Consider the following 18819-nt stretch of genomic DNA (forward strand, 5'->3'; position numbering starts at 1 on the left):
CGAAAAATGTTCACACGGTCCAAGGGGTAGCCAGATCTCCAACATAATCACTAATTCATCCAACAATAGTCGGTTGATATATTCTTGATAGGTCGTTGATATATTCTTCAAAATATGATGAGTAAATTACATAAATGGCCCCTATGGTTTAGGGTAATTTGTGCATTTGGTCCCTAACTTATTATTTTTTTTTTAACTCGGAAGGTCCATATTGTTTGTTTTTGCTATGCGTTTGGTCCCTACTATTTGTTTTTGTTATACGTTTGGTCCATATCTTACCTAAAAAATTATTATTTAAATAGTGAAAAATGGTAGAGTATGTAAGGTAAGATTGCAGTGTTACATCATATTTTACCATTCCTATTAACTTTAAGATACAACTTGGCTGCTTTTCGTGTTTGGAACATGTTATGGTAGATTTGTTTTCCTTTTTTTTTTTTTTTTTTTTTTTTTGACTAACTTTACCATTTCCATTACAAACTTTACTATTCCCATTAACTTTACAATACAACAAGGAAAAACAAGATACAAATTTCAGAACATTATTTGATTATGTTTTGGGTTTTAATTACGTACAGCATACACATGCAAAATAAACAAGTGCGTACCGAAATTCCTATTAACTTTAAAGGTAGTACAAAACATAATCATATTGACATACGGGTCGAGTGAAAATAGTTTCAGGAACGATGTCCACAACTTTTGACGTACGATAGGCCATTGATATAATTTTCCCTAAGTAAAATTATAAGTTCTTAGAATATCTATTTGGAGGTTATTAATTATTTGAAAAAAAATAATAATAATAACGGCAATATAAGTTATTTGGAATTAAACTACCAATAAGCTAGAGAATTGAAAATTACAAAGAAGCTAGAAAAGGTAACCGTTTTGGACTGCTCAATAAGTTAGAGAAACAAAAAATTACAAAGAACAAATAAACAACTTTTTATAATTAATAATTTGAAATTATTAGTCACCCAAACTTTGTAATTTTTTATTTTTGTAATTTTTGTTTTTCTAACCCTTGTTCTTTAATACAATTATACAAGTTATATCATTCCAAAGAGAAATTAAATTTTCTCTATTTGTTTTCTTATTTGTTTTTCTATCCATATAAAATATGACGATTGTTTTAAAATATTATTATAATTTTATCAAGATGTCACATTTGTCATCAATTCAAATGGGTAGCAAGATATTTAATTTCTTCATTCCAAAAGAAGTTCCTTAAATTGAATATTAACGATGGAAATCTTATACAATAGTTTTAATTTCATATGAATTCTAATTTTATAAAAATACTAGTTTATAACCCGTGAGAACTACGGTTATAAAATTAATTAAATTTTCATAATAAAAAATTAAAATTATTAATCAATTGTTTTAAATAAATTATTACTTAAGAGATATTTTTTTTAGCTATATAAAATTATAATCGTTGATTTAAACAAATACGTGAAGTTATATCACCTTATAATATGTATTGATTTTATTTTATTTTTTAATCTAATGTTATTAATTTAATATAATGAAATTGAAAAAATTTAAAATTTAAAATTTAAAGTGGAGAATCAATTATTAATTTAATGTAATTAGAGTGGAAAATTTAAAATTTGAAATTTCAAATTGATAATTAATAGGTTGACAAGTGGCATGATAAGAGACATATAATATTAATGATGAGTTTTAATATTATGACACTTGTCAATATGAGAATAAACCTATTCATTTATTAGAATAGGGAGATTAAAATTGTGACTATGAGCAAAGCTAAACATCGTGGGACTGATTATCGTTTTGCTCCCGAAAAATACTCACAAAGCTTGTAGTGACACCTAAACACGCCTTCTCATAAAAGTTGTTCCTAAACCTACTCGATGGGCACAACAAAAAATGTAACCTTTAACGGCGACAAAAATCGTCGCAACTGATACCACTTGTCGTAGCTAATACTTCCAGAAATAGGTAACTCAGCCGGACCATCATGTGCATTGAAGTTTAAGGAGTGATTGGATTTTTGAAGATCTTATACAAAGCCATGGTGAAAAAGGATGTGGTAAGATGTACTCTAGATCTAGTAATTTCAACTTGCTTTATACTTAAGCTATTTGTAGGATTGCTTTGTCCTTGGTAAAAGTATAGGTGTCAGTTCGATTTTGGTATGTTGTTGTTAAGATATGTAGTGTATATAGCTAATGATAGACTAAAGTAGTTCATTATTCTTCAGTTTTGTATAAATAGGCCTCCGAATATGAGTTTTTATACATGTTATATTTTCATGTGACTTCGTATAAGATCAATTATTTTTGTTAAAGTTATCTCTAACTAATCATATATAAATTTGAGATTCGAAATGAAGACATCTTAATTAAGTAGTTATCATAATCAAGTTTCAACTTTCAACCATTTAAACAATTACAACCAAAATAATACCTTAGTGGATTTAAGTCTCCGGTAAAATTGTTCATTCATTACAATAATGTAAATTGATTATCCATAATTTTGTCTCATTCGTAATTAAAAATGTCTCGAGACTCTTAACGATTCTACTTGCACATGTATCTTGATAGAGAAATTAAATATCCTTCTACTTTTGTTCCTACAAATCCTCTTACCCAATTAAATCAAGACATGTGTCATATTAGTATACTAAATTTTCATTAAATGGACATTAAATGTTACACATGTCACTATTTAATTGGGTATGATGATTTGTAAAAACAAAAAGTAGGAGGATATTTAATTTCTCATCTTGAGAAATTACATATTAGTATACTAAAATTTCATTAAATGGACATTAAATGTTACACATGTCACTATTTAATTGGGTAGGATCATTTATAGGAATAAAAAATAGAAGGATATTTAATTTCTCATCTTGATAACCAAAAGATGTAAAAGTAGTTACAACGTACAACCACACTTCAATAATGAAGACAAAATTTTAATAGTTTTCAAACTTAAGATTTTCCACTTTTTTGTTTTTCATTTAATTAATTAGTAACTCTAAATATTTAATTAGAAGCATGATCTTTGAATCATTTTTATTTACATGTGTAGATGGCTATTTTATTTATAATATATTTTTTTTCTTCGAAAAAGTATATTAATTATAATATATATTTATAATTTTTTAAGTTATCCAACTCCAAGACTTTCTTTTTCTGATCCAATCTTAATAGTGGGTGAAGTTCTTATTGCATCGATAAACTATTATGGTTGCATCAAGAAACTATTCCGGTTTGCCAAATGTTGGGAAACTCATTCATGTAATTTTTCTTATGACTTGTTGGTTCATTTGGAGAGCTAGGAATGATCGTAACTTCAACAATACACACTCAACAACAACTTGGGTGATTGATGAGATAAATTCAAACACATTCTTATGGATCCAAAATTGAAGTAACAAGATTTCATTACACTTGAGTAATTTGGTTGATTCTATTGTTTCTTAATCGACTATTGGTCTGCCATAATCTGGGGTAGGGGTGGTTCATATTTTGATGTAGCCTTGGTGTCTTATATATTTCCACGGATGGAGTTGGTTTCCTTTTCTTTAGGCTTAGTTCATCTATTAGGTATTTATCTATGGTTATATATATATATATATATATATATATATATATATATATATATATATATATATATATATATATATTCTATGTGTGTTGGCTAACCCTTTCGTGTTTGGAAAATACAGTGAATGGGTGGTTTTTTTGGTTGTGTGTGACTTTTTTTTTCTTCTTTTGCAAAATTGGTGTTTCTGTTTGCTATTGAATCTGGATCTGCTTTCCTTGCGATATTGTTCACAGCTTGATGGGGTTATTAGCAGCTTTGGTTTGGTAGAGTTTTATCTGGTTCACCTTTGGGTCCGACTCCTACAGTTGGAAGTTTGTTACATTGGGGTATCACCCTTTCTCATTGGTTACGTCACAACTTTTGTTGTTATCTACACATTCTGGTGATCTACTATTTCCTCATTATCGTACTTTTTGCGTCAAAAGCATCATGGGTCAAGTTTTTGCTGTTACTTTCCCTTTGGAGTGTTGCTGGTGATGTAATGTCACTCAGTTATTCATATTTGGTAGATATTACTAATGAGTTTTGATACGAAATATAAGATTGTTTTTCACAAAAACCGCAACAGAAGACTTTAAAAAATAACAAGTTTGTTTTTAGTTCATAACAAAATCAAACCATCATGGATCCATTTATAGAGGTTAGAATGAAATAAAAAAACAACCAAATAGTTTTTAGAATGAGAACCTTTGAAGCCTTTGAACCCACTTGGTTTTGGGGTGTTGATGAAGATGGAAAGATCAAAGAATATGATTTTCTCTACACGTATCCACCATCAAGATTAAGGCACCTGGAATTCTAGTTCCTTCTTGTATTCTTAAGTGTCTTAAGCCTTTAAGTGAAAAACTCAAACTAAGCACTAAATGAGACAACTCAAGGAAGCTTTAAACACCAAAGTAAAGCACCAAACTTCAAAGAGATGGGGCTCTTCCTTACTTATGGATATAGAGAGAAAGATAGGAAGAATATAAAACCAAAAAAAAAAAAATTCAAAAATCATGCAAGGCACTCCTTTAAATATTCCATAAAAAGTAAGGCATAACCATTAAAATACTTTAAAGTAGTGGTAGCCTTTAGAAGCATGGGGAGACAAAGCATGGAGGTTTACAAGCAACCTCCATATTACTTTATGAATTTTGGCCATACCTCTCAAAAGACGATGGATTCTTTAATTTTGATAAACTCTAAGTTTATAAAATATAAATTTTGTCTTTAGGTAAAAGACAAAAGAATCCAACTAGTCCAAAAGGTTGTGCATGACTTATTAATTCATACCATGCGAAATAATAACTAGTTATACTCTCTTATAATTATTATTTTCATAAAAGAAATAATTATTTCCTAATTAAAATACAAGAATCGATATTATTTATTAATAATCACATTAATAATAAATATACAAAATATGCCAACTTGATAAAAGTGTGACCCTATAGGATCATATATTATTAACAATATCACTCGATAATGATTCTTGGGCATATAGATTCAACAATCTCCCACTTGCACAAGATTCATCATAGACTTACATATACAGTAGCTGACGTCTAGCAATGGGTTACTACCCCCTTAACAACATATGAAGGGTGTCATATCATCAACAACCAATTCCATGAGCTCTAAGCTACAATTGTTACTAAAGGTGTGGTATCAATTATTCATTTGTCTCAGATATCATGTTGAACATGAGATATGGATCACAATCAATATCATTTAGTGTTCAACCTTGAGAAAGGCCTTAGATGTCTTACACTCAACGAATAGAAGGGACAAATCCTATCTCAACTACATACGCCCATCATTGTAGTTCATGTCACACACAACAATGGCCCTTATGAATGCCTTTAACATAACAACGATAAACCATGTCAAATCATAAAACTCCTACTCTTCAAGTCACAAATATGTATCTTAGGTCTAAGAATACAAACATACAACCTTGATCAAAACATCACTCTTGACTATGATCCGTGAAGTGATTTTGATGCAGGTCAAGTCCAATATTTATTCTCCTAATCAAGTACCTATGAAGTTCGTAGCAACTCTTGCTATTCTCATCTCCATGAGACTCCACCAATCCACTCATATTAGTCTTATCTCATAGATGTTCCCACAAATATGAACGACTATGGACAATTAGAATAACCGATCTATTCAAGGTTTTAAACATGCTATACAACACAACAATTATTCATTGAAAGACTCATATCTAATATAACATTCATTACAATATATGTTGCTTGTGTTGTTCCAATATCCAAATACTAAATTTCAATCAAATACATCTACTAATGTCAATAAGGCCCTATAGCACTAGCTTGACTTTCATGCTTTAGCTAATGAAGGAGCTTTGTCAAGTAGATTTATCAAACTTGATTTGTATAAACATTATGAATACAAACATATTCAGTTATATATATATATATATATATATATATATATATATATATATATATATATATATATGAACAAAACTATTGGGAATGTATTAGATGCTTAAATATGACTTAGATACCAATATTTGCGTAATGGGATTACTTATAGTCATAATGAACTATACATTAAGCATCTTTGTATGCGGTTCTCCAAACCACAATGTACTCTAACTCTGATGTGTAATTGTAATTAATATCTACATGGAAACACTATCCTTGTAACTTTCTCTTCATTCATAATGTGGATACGCTCGATTGTGACTGAGTTTCATCTCAATCTATTTGAACATTTAGCACATGTGTAACAACTTTAAACATAGATTAGTTGCAAATACTCCGTAGATTAGGAATATTTCTCTTGTTATCGTAAGTACTTTAGAGTGCTCCTATAAGTCACACAATAAATTGTTTTTGTATTATACTTGTATCATTCGACATGCTCTAAGCATACGAGATATTTGGCCTTTATGCATAATCATGACATATATGATTAATCCAATTGCATCAGCATATGCAATACAATCATATTATCTAGTTCAAAAACATTTGCACTAGGATTTTTCTTAAAATCATGTCGTGTGATATTTGACAAGATGACTCTCTCAGAGTCCTTTATCTTAAGCTCTTTAAGATCCTTGACAATTAATACAATTTCACTTAATCATTTAAGTTGCCATGATATGTCTATATAGATCATTATTCCATGAATTAGTATGTCAACTACATATAAGGTTGGGAATGTTACTACAATCCCACTAGCTTCATAGAAACACAAGAGTCATCTTGATTTATAATCAACTCACACTAGGTAATTATCTTATCAGAATGAACATTCTTACTGTGAGATGTTAGCTTAAATATGAGAAGATTTTCATTCATGTTGTAACATCTTATTTAGAGGCACTTTCACTTTTGACCTTGATATTGCGATTTATTGCATTTTGGTCCTTAAAATGTAAGAATTGTGGCTGGGAGGGGCTAATATTGCCATTTTCGGAGTTGTGGGGTGGAGCCACGTATGCTTGGCATATGTTTGTGTATGTAGGGCATATGGGGTGAAGTCCTGAACCCTAATATTTAGGGTTTGGACTATATTTATTCTTCATTAACTCTCAAACTTGGTTCCTTTCATTAGCCTCCATGATCTCAAAATGTTTTTGCAAACCCTAATCTACCCTGTGAGCATTTTTGAGCTTATGTGTGTGGTTTTGTGCCTTTGAAAAAGAAAGAATGAAGTAGAGATCATCTTGGAGGAGTAAAGCACCTTAGATCCAGAATCACATCATCATTTGACATCACTTGGAGGTATAAAGTTCCGAACTTGGTGAATTTATACTTATATCTTGTTTTGGGCTTGATTTTATGTTCTTTTGGTCCTATAAGCTTGGTATTATGAGTGGGGGTTACTCTAATGCATTTGAGTTGTCCTTTCAGAGGTTATGGAGCCTGTTGAGTCATAAAAATGTAATCTTGGATCTTCTTTTTCCTCCATGCATGTGTTGAAGTGTCTTAACGGAATAAAAAGTTAGGTGTTTAGCTCTTGGGACTTGCCTAGCCATGGAAAGTCATAAAGGTGGAAACTTTATAACTAAGAGCCTTGTATGGAGCGTAGATATGTATTTAAAAGGAAAAAGTATTAATGGATTAAGCATGACATAAAGGGAAAGTGGGCTATGAAGAACGATATGTGTACTTCAGAGTACGCTGGGTGTACTCCCTTAATCCACCGATGATAGAATGCACGTACGCTCAGCGTACAGCTGAGTATGTTGGGCGTACTCAATTGGGTTGACTCGGTTAACTTTTTGGAATTTTGACTTTTACCTTATTTTGACCAAGTTTGAACTAGGGGTATTTTGCGTATTTTGGATTGTGTTTGAGAATTGGTCATTTGGATGGATTGGTGGTGGTTAGAGCTGAGATTTGGAGTCGGGGCCTCATAAGCTATTGTTTAGATTGAGAGGTCAGTTTTCCTCACTATACTTATGGTTCAAAGGTACCAAGGCTGACTGATGGCGTGCCTAGGGCAGCACAGCAGAACCGCTTCTAGACCAAGAGTCGGGCACGCCAACTAGGCTCAACCCAGCAGGTTTAGCGCCCGATGGCGTCCCCGGGAGCGAAGCGCGCAGGCGGAAGGCTTGCGCCCGCCAAGAGGAGCTCCTTGCTCCAAGACAAAAGATACGGTCAGGAGACAAACAGAAGGATCAGAGCATTACCGTCGGAGCCAATGAGAGCGCTCTAGCGGTTGAAGGCGCACGACCCTCCAATCAACGCCTCTGATCCTGTCTCCCCAAAAACGATCATGTCTGGTACGGCTCAGGCAGGAGTGCTAGGTATAAAAGTATGTGCTCTCAGACCTACGAGGTAATTTCTCTGGGCCTTCTACAGAGAATACACACAAACCCTAAAACAACCTCTAACTTGACCGTCGGAGCGTTCTTCCGGGAGCTCCTTCGGGAAAGCGGCTGACGGCCTCTGTTCTTTGTGATCTTGTAGTGATAGCTAGACGTTCGAGAGAAGTTTGCAGATAGAGAAAGAGCAAGGTCGCATCATTTGGCGCCATCCGTGGGTGAGACGAAGAACAAAAGCGAAAAGCACAAAAGCAAACGTCAATGGCGTCCAATGACAGTGAGGGACGACCGACCAGTCCCATACGTCCCATGACGGCGTTGGACGAAACACCACCGTCTACAATGGTCAACAGGGCCATTTTAGGCGAAGGAAGTTCTATAGAAATCGCCGGAAACGTTCCACTACCGCCGCTTTCTCAGCAAGGAACGACTCCGGTGGGGCCACTTCCGTTTACACGCCTTCAGATGCCACCATTCTTTACACCGCCGCTGCAGCAGGCACAACCGGTCCACTCAACAACACTTCCGTCGAGTCACATTTTCAACATCTCACTGTCGTTCGCAACGCCATCGTCATTCCAGATGACGGGTGGACAGAGTTCAACGACCTTGTTACCGCCGCTGGCGCAAACCATGATAAACCACTCAGCACCCATCTACCCAATGGCCGGTGCATGGACTGGACCGACTATCCCCGCCAACGGCAGCCTGCAACAGCCGGTAATGATCAACCCTGTAGCCCCCGTGCACCCTTTCTCCGCCAGTTATCCCCTCCAGCTGCCATTCCATCCATACCCCTTTTATGGACCAAGTCTTGGCTACCTCACACCGCCATTGAATGGCATGAACCCTCAATACCAACAGGGAGCGTCGACTGTCCCAAGCCAAGATGGTTTTTCCCGTAGTGTGACGTCTTCGTTTGTTAAAGAGCTATTGGATTATGAAATACCGAACAAAGCAAAGCTCCCGACGCTCAAAACGTACAATGGAACCACCGACCCGGATAGCCACATCGACACGTATGAATGGACGATGACGTCGTTGAAACTTAACGAGAAGTTCTGGTGCACGTACTTCCCGACGACCCTTGATGGCAACGCCGGCACGTGGTTCAAGACGTTGCAACCAGACAACATTTCAAACTTTGCTCAGCTTAAGTACCTCTTCCTTACCAACTTCATGCAGTTACGTAAGTACAAGGGAGATTCTCATTCAATCATAGGCTGTAAACAGAAAGAGGGGGAAACTGTACGAGAATATTTCACAAGGTTCATAAATGCTACGTTGGATGTACCGGGACACGATGAAGGGGTCATAGCTGGCGCCTTTACATGGGGGCTCTTGCCAGGCCCTTTGTCACAAAAACTCATGGGAAAGAAGCCCTTAACACGGGCCGAATTGAAGGAAAGGGTAGAGCGGTATCTGCGGCAGGAAGACGACGAGGCAACCAAGCAGACCTACTTGAATGCCATGGCGACTAGACATCACAACCCGGGCTACATGGATTTTCGGGGGGGGGGGGGGGAATAGGCACTATGGCCAGGCAAGAAGACCACCGAAGCGTTTTCGACCGTTTTTCAAGGACGACAGACGCGGTCGCTGCCCAGAAGTGTACAGGGTGTCCGAGAAACAGCAGCTGACCAAGTCGCCCAAGAACCGATACTGTGAATATCACAAGAGTAAGACACACGATACGGCCAACTTTTCGGTATTAAAGAAAAAGATGGAAAAGAAGAAACTCAAAGGAGATCTGGTGGAAGTAGCGCGAAGCCTGCGCGCCAAATTTGATGCTGAAAACGCCAAGGGCACACCTCGTGAGGGGATCTAGCCCAAGGAGATATTCATGATACGAAGTAAGAGAAACATGGAAGAACAACGGAGGGAGCAGGAGACCGCCAAACTTTCAGCACACACATTCACGTTCTTCGTACAAGACCCCCGACCGGAAGGATGGAGGGGCGACAACCCGCTAGTAATACAATCCTCCATTAGGGATGTAACTATACATAGGGTCTATGTCGACACCGGGAGTTCGGCGGACATCATCTATGAGCATTTCCTCCGGCTCCTCCTAGACCGCTGGAAGTATAACTTACGACCCACGACCGGGAGGCTAGTAGGATTCACCGGTCATAGCCTATGGCCGCTGGGCACAATCCACCTCCCCCTGACCATTACTATCCACGACAAACAGCAAAAGAAAACCGCCTTGATAGACTTCATGGTCATTCGACATTCGACGAAACACAATATCATTCTGGGAAGAACATCCCTCTTGAAGCTGGGGGCAGTACCATCAACTATGCATGGGATCATGAAGTTTGACACCCCAATGGGCGCGGCTACGGTGCTGGCCACCCCACCTAAAGAATTGCATTGCTATACAGTCATGAAGCCAGCAGAGATAACCAAAGAGACCAAGAGGCCCAAACACAACCCTGTGAAAGGGAAGAAAGTAATCAATGAAAGATACCCCAACTAGCCAGTCAGCATTGTATGTGATCTCCCAAGTCACACAAGAAGAGCGCTGGTTGACTTGCTCAAACAATACAAACATGTGTTCGCATGGACTCCTACAGACATGGTAGGGGTAGAAAGGAAGGTCATCGAGCATAAAATTGTAATTAAACCAGGCGCAAAAGAGGTTAAGCAGAAAAAGAGAGTCCAGGGAGGAGACTGTAATAGGGCAATTAATGCAGAAGTGGCCAAGCTGGCAGAATCCAGGATAGTGCGGGAGGCAATATTCCCAACATGGATCGCGAACCCAGTTATGGTCTGCAAGCAAGACGGGTCATGGGGTATGTGCATAGACTTTTCCGACTTAAATAAGGCATTCCCTAAAGATTTTTACCCCCTCCCGGAGATTGATCAGAAAGTGGAATCGTTACAAGGGTTTAAGCTAAAGTGTTTTTTGGATGCATACAAAGGGTATCATCAGATTTTGATGAGCAAAGAAGATGAGGAGAAAACAGCCTTCGACACGGATCATGGCACTTTCTGCTACACCAAGATACCTTTCGGCTTAAAGAATGCGGGGGCCACATATCAGCGCCTGGTCGACTCGATATCTGGTAAACAAATCGGGAGAAACATCGAGGTATATGTGGACGACATGTTGATTAAGAGCCTGCATGAAGACAAGATGTTGCAAGATATTGAGGAGACTTTTCGAACCCTAGAGGCAGTAAAGATGAAACTGAACCCAGCCAAATGTACGTTTGGGGTGGAAGAGGGACAGTTCCTGGGATACTATGTCACCAGGCAAGGTATCCAGCCCAGCCCGACCAAAGTCGATGAATTCATCGAGACACCAACCCCGAACTCCCTCAGGGATGTGCAGGGCCTGAATAGGAAACTTATAGCTCTAAGCAGGTTCATTTCGAAATCCGCTGACAAGGCCATGCCGTTATTACCCACGCTGAGAAGAGCAATTTCCAAATGAAGAAGAAAAAGCGCTCCAAAGAATCAAGGAAACGCTACATGAATTACCCACGCTGGCTAGCCTTGTCCCTGGAGAGACGTTACAAGTGTACCTCTCGACATCAGGCTTCAGTATTGATTGTAGAAAGGGAAGGGGAACAGAGACCGATATACTTTGTTAGTAGAGCGCTGCAAGGACCGGAACTCAACTATCCCACGTTGGAGAGGCTGGTCTTGGCGCTCATCTATGCAGCGCGACGACTAAGGCGGTACTTTCAAGCACACCAGATCGAGGTGCTCACGAGTTACCCCATCAAACAGATATTGCTCAAGCCGTAGACATCAGGCTGGCTGGCGAAGTGGGCGATCGAACTGGGAGAGCACGACATAAATTACTGCCCAAGGACAAGTATCAAGGGACAAGTGCTAGCCGATTTCTTACTAGAAATTCCGGACGGAGGGGACCCGACCAAAGAGAAAGTGTGGGCAGTTGAAGGGGCCCCGACTGATAACAGTTCATGGAATTTGTATACGGATGGGGCATCCAACAGGGAAGGCTCGGGAGCGGGGCTGATCCTGACCATCCCGGAAGGAGAAGAGGTAAACTACAACCTCCGTTTCGATTTCCACATGTCAAACAACGAAGCGGAGCACGAAGCGCTGCTCGCAGGATTGCGTCTAGCCAAGCAGATGGGTGCGAAAGCTGTAACGGCCCTAACCGACTCGAGGCTAGCAGCAAACCATGTTAATGGGAGTTTCGAGGTAAGAGATCATAGGATGGGAAAGTATGTAAAGATGGTGAAACAATTGGTAGGATCATTTGGGTAGTTTACAATCAACCATATATCTAGGAGTGAAAACAAGAGGGCAGATGTTGTAAGTAAGTTGGCATCCACGTGCTTCGACCACCTATCAAAGAAGGTCCTAGTAGAGGTACTTCGTGAAAGAAGTATAGATGAGCAGCAGGTGAACGCCCTAGCTCCAGTCGGGCCCACGTGGATGACACCGTTCCGGGAATACATACAGAAGGGGGTGTTACCAGAAAATCATGGCGAGGCTAGGAAGATACGTATAAAAGCGCCTTCGTATGCAATGGTTAACGGAGAATTATACAAGAAAGGGTTCACGACCCCATGGTTAAAGAGTGTGGACCAAGCCAAAGGGAGAGAGATGTTACAGGAAGCACACTCAGGCCATGTAGGTGCACACGAAGGGGCACGGGCTTTAACGGGCAAGGTGTTGCGAATGGGGGTATACTGGCCGACGATACAGCAAGATGCTATAGAAATGACCAAGAAATGTGGGGAGTGTCAGTCTTACGCCCCAGTCCAAGCGAACCCCCCGGTGCCACTTCATAACATATCCAGCCCGTAGCCATTCTACCAATGGGGCATAGATATAGTAGGTCTATTCCCAGAAGCGCCAGGAAAGCTAAAGTATATGGTGGTGGCCGTGGACTACTTCACAAAATGGATCGAAGCGGAGCCACTGGCGTGCATATCGGGGAGACACATGATAAAATTCGTATGGAAGAACATCATGACAAGATTTGGGACACCTAAAGTTCTTGTCAGCAATAACGGCCTACAATTTGCTGAGAACCCGTTCAGAGAATGGTGCACCACCAAAGGGATAAGCCAACGTTTCACATCGGTAGCACACCCACAAGCGAACGGACAGGCGGAGGTATCCAATCGAACCATTGTGAATGGAATGAAGAAGAGGTTAGGCAAAGCAAAAGGGAATTGGGCGGAGGAGATACCGATGGTGTTGTGATCGTACAGAACTACACCACGAACAAGCACGAAGGAAACCCCTTTCAGCCTGACGTATGGGACAGAGGCCATGCTTCCCATGGAGGTGGAAGTGAACACACTGAGGGTGGACAACAAGGATGAGGAGAGCAACACACAAGACCTAAGGATAAACCCGGATATCCTAGAGGAAAAGCGTTAAAAATCTGGAATGCGCCAAGCTGCATACAAGCATGCAACAGAAAGGTACTACAATCAAAGAGTAAAGGAAAAAGCGTTCAGAGTTGGTGAATACGTTTTGAGGAAAAATGAAGCAAGCCGAGCCCAGCCCCAAAGCAAGTTGGGCCCAACATAGGAAGGCCCTTATAGAGTCACAGAAGCAAACAGGAATGACGCATGTGTTAGAAACAATGGAAGGAAGGCAGATTCCAAGAACGTGGAATGCTAGGAACTTGAAGAAGTATTTCTTTTAAACAAGAAAGAGGGAAAGAGATGCAATCACAGCTGATCGATGTGCTGCTTAGTGTAGCACATCCCAAGTACTTAGAGTACATATGTCCATGCTTAGTGACATGAGTTTAATACTTAGTGTATTTAAAATTCCGCTGTCAATGTAGAATGATAATGCAATTGCTGATCTTTGATACTTAGTGTATTAATTTATAACGATTGAATGTTCACATGCAAAACTCGATCGTTGGGTGCTAAGAGCACCCAATACCGACACTTAGTGTGTCAACGATAGCATGGGCAAAACGAAATGCCTAGCGCATCTAGGCGTTGTATCTCCTAAATAATGTATAATAAACAAGCAAGCAAAACGATAAGCAAAGCGAGCAAAAAACAGACAATGCTTAGAGCATACAAAATACGCATCCAGGAAAATAAAACATTGTTTTTAAAAGTCCAAACATTACACAAGTCAAAAGCATCAAAACCTAAACCAACAAAGCAAAGAATTTTTTACACCCCAGGAGGGGTAGCACACGATGTCGGGGCACCCTCCCCAACATCCTCTCCATCACCCACAACCACCTCACCAACATTACCATCACCAATACCTGCTCCAACACTGCGATCACCTGCACCACTAGCCTCACCATCCTTACCATTCACCCCCCCCCCCCGCATTAACCTCAACTACCAACACAATTTCCTGACCAACACTACGAACAACACCAACACGCACCAACCAATCCAGGTCTCGACGAGAAGCGTCCATATCCGACTATAGCAACGACACAAGCTTGTCACGATCAGCGGCATCACGCTCAAAACTCTCCACCTGAATCATCAAACCCTCATTCATCTGTGTGAGGGAGTCAACCTTGGCCTCCAACACGGCTTTGGCTTCATCAAGGACGTTTTTCTCAGACGCTAGCAACTCGCACTTCTTCTCAGATGAACGAAGATCATCACCAAGCTCGCTAAGACGACGCTATAGACTTTCCACACGTGATCTACAGGCGGCATGTGCGGTCTCCATCTTGCCAAGGGTATGGACGCGTCGGGAACCTGCAACAAGATAAAACATGGCCTGCGCGGTAGCGTAGGCCATATTGTGAGTAAGGGCAGGGTTACCCATCGCCTCCATATCTCCACCTGCAGCCGGAGGAAAGGCGTGGCGCAGAAATTCCAAAGCATTGGCACGCACAGAGAGTCAAGAGTCATTGCAAAGATCCCAGGATGGAACAAAAACAGTAGACTCAGAAGCACCATCTCCAGAACCACCATCCTTGGAGACTGCAGCTTATCCAGGGACACCAAAACCTTTTGCTGGGGAAAGCTTTGAAGGAACAAACGGAACACTTGGAGAAGGAATAAAAGAGAAGTATGAAATAGCGGGCTGTTCAGTCGCCCTGTTGATCCCTTTGGACTGTTGCGTGTCGTCATCAGGGATCACTACCACACCAGTTGGTGTGGAACTCATAGAAGTCAGCAGGCGAGAAAAGCTGTGCCTAGTATGTACCCTCTTGGTAGCAGTGGGGGCGCCATTAATTGGCTCACCCATGGCTTGTACAACTTTTCGTTTCGCCTGCATCCGCCGGGCATCAGCGATGATTCCCTCCTTGCTGTCCTCACTATCCTCCATGGAGGAAGAAGGAATGCCACCCAGGGGCATGACAGCGGAAATGGGGCGATCATGCAACATATTCTCCTCGGACGCCGATAAAGTTGTTGGAGGAACGGGAGGGGCAGCGGTTAGAGCAAGCTGATCCATCCGGCGAGGTGGAGGAAGCCGATCGACCAGATCCACCTCGCGAAACTCCAACTTGCCCCAATAACGTTTTCGCAGCACCTTATCCATGGACAGAGAAGACTCAACACCTAGGGAAAGTAGAACAGAAATATAAATAACATAGGAGTAATAAGGGGACAAAAAGGAAAAGAGGGATACAACACTCACCATCAACGACGGAGAAGAACACCGCCATTTTGCCACGCCACTTCCAAGACGAGCTCATCCCTACCCCAGAAAGAAGCGCCTTGGAGTAATCATTAGCGGATACATGCACACTCTTCAAGTAGTCGGCGACACCCTGGTTGTGGGGGAAGAGCTTAGGGATGGTATCGGCAAAAGCATTGGCACGATAGCGACCACTCCCAACCAGCTCCCGATTCACCCACAACCATTTATCCTGCCAGTTTTTGGGGGTACGCCTGTCAGGAACTAAGGCGTGTCCCCCTCGCCGGACCGAGAAGGTGCATTTATCTCCAGTAACACAGAACCGGAAGAAAAACTTGAAGATGAAGTAATCCGGAAGATACCCGTTGGCCATGCAGATCATTTCAAATGCGACCACTTTGTTAACTGCATTGGGAGTAAACATATAAAGACTGCAACACTCTTTCTGGAGGACCTCCTCCTGAAAATCCGTTAGAGGAAAGCGTATACCAGCATCTAGGGTTTTCAAGTAAACCCCAATCTTACCAGGGGGAGGGGAAGAGATGTTGGAGCCAGGAGAGGGAAACTCCACACCCTCTAAGGAAGACAAGCCATACGTGATTTCCAATTGACAATACTCGGCGGCGGATGGAATGACTCCGGGAAGGTTTTCCATGAAAGAAAAATGGAAGATAAACACAAAGAGGAGAAGGAGGAACAGATGAGGCAAGAGAAACCGTGAAAATACCCTTATAAAGAAGTGGAGGAGGCGGGACATTTAAATGTATGACACAATGACGTAACTGCCAGTCATCATGCGCAGTTATGTCGCCAGTAAGGACGGAGTGGCGGAGAAAGAAAAACTGACACGCGTCAGTTAATTAAGCCCATAACGCCGTAACTAGCACTGCAACGCTACGGCTACTAGACTGGGGGACTTGATGGCGTGCCTAGGGCAGCACAGCAGAACCACGTCTAGCCCAAGAGCCGGGACGCCAACTAGGCTCAGCCCAGTAGGCTTAGCGCCCGCTGGCGTCCCCGGGAGCGATGCGCGCAGGAAGAAGGCTTGCGCCCGCCAAGAGGCGCTCCTTGCTCCAAGAAAAAAGATACGGTCATGAGACAAACAGAAGGATCAGAGCTTTACCGTCGGATCCAATGAGAGCGCTCTAGCGGTTGAAGGCACACAACCCTCCTATCAGCGCCTCTAATCCTGTCTCCCCAAAAGCGATCCTGTTTGGTACGGCTCCGGCAGGAGTGCTAGGTATAAAAGGATGTGCTCTCAGACCTGCGAGCTAAGTTCTCTGGGCTTTCTAGAGAGAATACACACAAACCCTAAAACACCCTCTAAGTTGACCGTCGGAGCGTTCTTTCGGGAGCTCCTGCCGGAAAGTGGCTGACGGCCTCTATTCTTTGTGATCTTGCAGTGATAGCTAGACGTTCGAGAGAAGTTTGTGGATAGAGAAAGAGCAAGGTCGCATCACCGACCTATTAGATTGATATCCTGTTATACATTGATGCATGACTTGCTGCGGATGGGATTGATCTGTAGGATTATATGATTGTTGCTGATATGGGTAGACCCGTGAATCTATAGGACTGCCTATGATTTCTGGTTGCATGATTATCTGTCTATTTATGTTGTTTTTTATCTATTATATGTCGACATATTGTGTTGTTGAGACTTTATTGCTTTGTATGTGAATCAACAGACCGGGGGTACTCTAGCTCGATGGGTGAGTGGACTCTAGGGTATTCCAGTTCGATGACTGAGTGGACCCTCTATATATTGGTATTCCAGTCTGATGACTGAGTAGACATGTTGTATGTTAGAATTCCAATCCGGTGACTGATTGGGCCAGGGGTAATCCAGCTCGATGGTTGTGGACCCGGGTGTATTGCAGTCCGATGATGGTTTGGAGCCATGATACGTTGACATTCCAATCCGATAACTGATTAGGCCGAGGGTAATCCATCCCGATGGTTGTAGGCCTGTGGGTATTCCAGTCTGATGAGTGATTGGACCCAACATGCTTGTTTGTATATGATATGTGTATTGTGTGTTGGTACTTTGGGGAACTCACTAAGTGTTGGCTTACATGTCTAGTTTTGTTTCAGGTACTTCAGAGGACCGTGGCAAGGTGAAGGAGTGACCATACACATCCTTGGTTTTATGACTGATTGGATCTTGGGAGACTATGATTTTAAATAATGTTTTGGAAACAATGGTTTTGTAAACACATCTTTTAGTAAATGGGTTGTTCGAAAAGTTTATGTTTGTTATGATTTTCGAGATGTTACAAGTTGGTATCAGAGCCCTAGTTTGAGTGAATTGGATGAATATTCATGTGAATCCGAACTCATACTAAGGATCTATGAAAATTTTCAAATTATTTTCAATTAGTTCCAAATTATTTTCAAAATTAAATTCAAAATCAGTTTCAAAAGTAACAAAGGAACGATGTGATGTGTACGATCAGCCGAAGCAAGGAAGTTGCCACACTGTTACTTGTTATGATATGATAGAACTGCATGCTAGTGATAAGCTAGGGATCTTCAGGAATTACATGATAGAATTTCATGATGTATGATGCCTGATAGCCTTGGAGGACTTCTTATATGCTAGATAAAATTGACATTATTACTGCAGTCGCTTAGTGTGTGCATCATAGTTGTACCTAACAAATATTTTATAGCCTGAGAATGTTTGAATTAGCCTTATTTCCTGTTCTTGTCTGATTAAGCACTTAGGGTAGAGTCAAGTATTCGACTGTCTATAAGATCCAACATTAAGTATGATTAGCATGCACGAGTTGCTGCAGGGTTGGTGGTAGTTTCATCTGTGGGTGTAGTTCGTAGCAGGATATCGTAAGGAATGATTAGTGTAACATCCA

Source organism: Lactuca serriola, chromosome 9, assembly GCF_051521515.1.
Source record: "Lactuca serriola cultivar US96UC23 chromosome 9, Lser_US96UC23_V15, whole genome shotgun sequence".
In the NCBI taxonomy this organism is placed as follows: Eukaryota; Viridiplantae; Streptophyta; class Magnoliopsida; order Asterales; family Asteraceae; genus Lactuca; species Lactuca serriola.